The sequence below is a fragment of the Mastigoproctus giganteus genome, chromosome 4 (genome assembly GCF_048544385.1).
Source record: "Mastigoproctus giganteus isolate SK-2022 chromosome 4, ASM4854438v1, whole genome shotgun sequence".
Lineage (NCBI taxonomy): Eukaryota > Metazoa > Arthropoda > Arachnida > Uropygi > Thelyphonidae > Mastigoproctus > Mastigoproctus giganteus.
In genome coordinates this window covers 40,721,847-40,724,637 of record NC_143578.1, presented here as the reverse complement: position 1 = coordinate 40,724,637, position 2,791 = coordinate 40,721,847, and the positions used below count along the sequence as shown (strand labels likewise).

Here is a 2,791-nt window from a genome sequence, read left to right as displayed (position 1 = left end):
TCATAACTGGACATGCTCTTTCAACTCCACACTCTTTCAGTTCAGAATAAGCAATACCGATTCTTGCCTTTGTCTTCAACTGAAAGACTGGAACCACCTGCTTTATCACTGCCCTCTTTATGCTGACTTACGGAAATCCCTGCAAGACTGTATAAACACCTTCTCACCTGGCAACGAAAAACATCTAGTAGAATCTGCCTCACACCTTAGAATCCCACAAAAATTTTCGTCTGATTTATTTGCTAGAAGAAAATTTCTGTTGGCCAATCCTGCAGTGCCTCCAGCACCTTCAATAATGTCAGCCTCAACAGTGAGCAGTGTCTTGCAAAGATAAAATATTGTCACCTTGAATAGCTCTTAGAAGATCACATAGATCACATAGATATGTACTCAATTGTACGTAAGCGTTTGGCGAGTACCCAAGGAGTGTGTTTTGTGGATACACCTTTGTGGTGCCGTTGCTCAAAGTCGGAACTTGAATACTAATTACTCGTAAGACAGCAGTTTCAGTTTCTGCGGCTTTCTCTATTTAAGTTCCGTTTCTTGTAAAAAAAAAAAGTCTTTAACGAAGCGAAACTCACCCGCTTCACCATGATAGAATTCACACGAGGAATGTCCATCGAAGCATTACCTGATGGGACTATTCGAGATGGAAGCAGGTATTCTTATGAATCAATTGAGAGTATCTCCAAGTTTCTTTTGGAAAAAACAAAGCACAGGTCACACGTTGGAATTATATGTGGGACTGGAATGGGTGGTCTAGGAGATATATTGGATGAAAAGGAATCATTTCCATACAAGGATATTCCTAATTTTCCTGTAAGTACAGTGGCCGGTCACAAAGGAAGACTTATTTTTGGAACACTACAAGGAGTGCCTATAGTCTGTATGCAAGGCAGATTCCATGTCTATGAAGGTTATTTATTATGGAAGTGTTCAATGCCTGTAAGAATGATGAAGCTCATGGGTGTCAAAACTCTGATCGTTACTAATGCTGCTGGAGGCCTTAATCCCCAGTTTTCTTTAGGAGACATTATGATTATAAAAGATCGTATTAACTTCCCTGGATTTGCAGGTGATAACCCTTTTAGCGGAAGGAATGAAGAGAGGTTTGGACCTCGTTTTCCTGCTGTAAATAAAGCATATGATGTGAAACTGCGTGAAATAGCTAAAGAAGTTGCTGCAACCCTTGGAATTGACAAATACATAAAAGAAGGAGTATACGTTATGGTAGGCGGTCCATCTTATGAAACAGTTTCAGAATTGAGAGCTCTTAGAACACTTGGAGTAGATGCAGTAGGCATGAGTACTGCTCATGAAGTAATTGCTGCTGCTCATTGTGGACTTAAAGTCTTTGGACTTTCCTCAATAACCAACTTATGTGTTATGGACTATGGCTGTGAACAAGAAGCTAGTCATGAGGAAGTGCTTAGAGTTGGTGAGCAACAAAAACATGATATGGAAAAACTAGTTTCTTCTTTAGTGCAATATTTTTAGATTTCATTGATGAAATATCTGGTTATGTTACTTAAAATTCAGCGTGCATATTTAAGCTTATCTAAAACTATTTATTTAAGCTTTTCTTATGTATTTGAACTTATCTAAAAGCTCAGTGTTTACATACATATACTATATATACAAATTAGTTTTAATAACTAATGCCTAAAGATTTAAATTTTACGTGATAATTATTCAGTAGTTATTAAAAAGTTGGAAGATTGCACTTAGTGAAGAAACTAGAAACTCATGTATGTAATTTTGAACTGTTTCTGAAATACATGGAAGGAATTATTGGGGGGGGGTGAAGTATTTAAAAAGTATTTAGATACAGTTTTTTTTTTTATTATTATTATTTTTATTTTATTTTATTTTTTTTACTTTCATCCCCTCAAGCCAGGGCAACCCGAGGATGCTGGCACCCACTGGTATTGCACTGCCTCCAGTGGGTGCGGGATTTGTCCGATCTTAGACAATTCACTTTAATTTTTTTTATCTATTTTTTTTCTTTTAAATTTATTTATATATATATTTTCCCTTTTCTTTTTTTTTTTTTTCTCTTTCTCTCTTCTTTTTTTTCTTTCTCTCTTCTTTTTTATTTATTTATTTATTTTTTAATATATTTTATTTTATACCATCACTTTTGCTTAATTTTTTTTTTCTTCTATTTTCTTTAGTCGTACCAGCTAGAGAAAATAGAAGAAAGTCTGGGCAACTGTTTTTTTTTATTTAATTATCTTATTTTATTTTATATAATTTTACTTCACCATCATTTATTTATTTATTTTATTAGCAATTTCCTTTTTTCTTTTTTTATTTTGTATCTATATATTTTTTTTTTTCTCTATTTTATGTTACTTTTTTTAATACTGTTTTATTTGTTTTCATTTTTTTAAATTAAATTTTTAAATTTTTTATTTATTTCTTTTTTCCTACTCTTCTCTATAAATTTTTATTTTAGTTTATTTTATTTTACTTTTTGTATTTTTAGCTAACTTTTTTTTTTTAATTATCATTTTATTTATTAATTTTTTCCTCTATGCTGGTACCCTAAGTTTGGGTAGCTTTGGGTATGGGATTTGCTGGCACCCACTGGTATAGCACTATCTCCAGTGAGTGCGGAACTTCACTCTCTTCAGGGCAGACTCTTATCCACTTGGCTAAGGACATAACTAGTTGTGGCCCACCTCCTCGTGGTGTAGACGGGCATCGGGCATGCTTTCCAGGAGATCGCCTGCCCGGTGTCAAAGAGGCCAGAAACAACTAAACAACACATAATATACACAAACATAAC

General features: G+C 34.0%; 1 pseudogene; it reads left to right on the top strand.

Moving 5' to 3' along the window:
• The first annotated feature begins 591 nt into the window (after nucleotides 1-591).
• On the top strand, nucleotides 592-1,497 carry LOC150086645 (purine nucleoside phosphorylase pseudogene; annotated as a pseudogene).
• The last annotated feature ends 1,294 nt before the right edge of the window (nucleotides 1,498-2,791 follow it).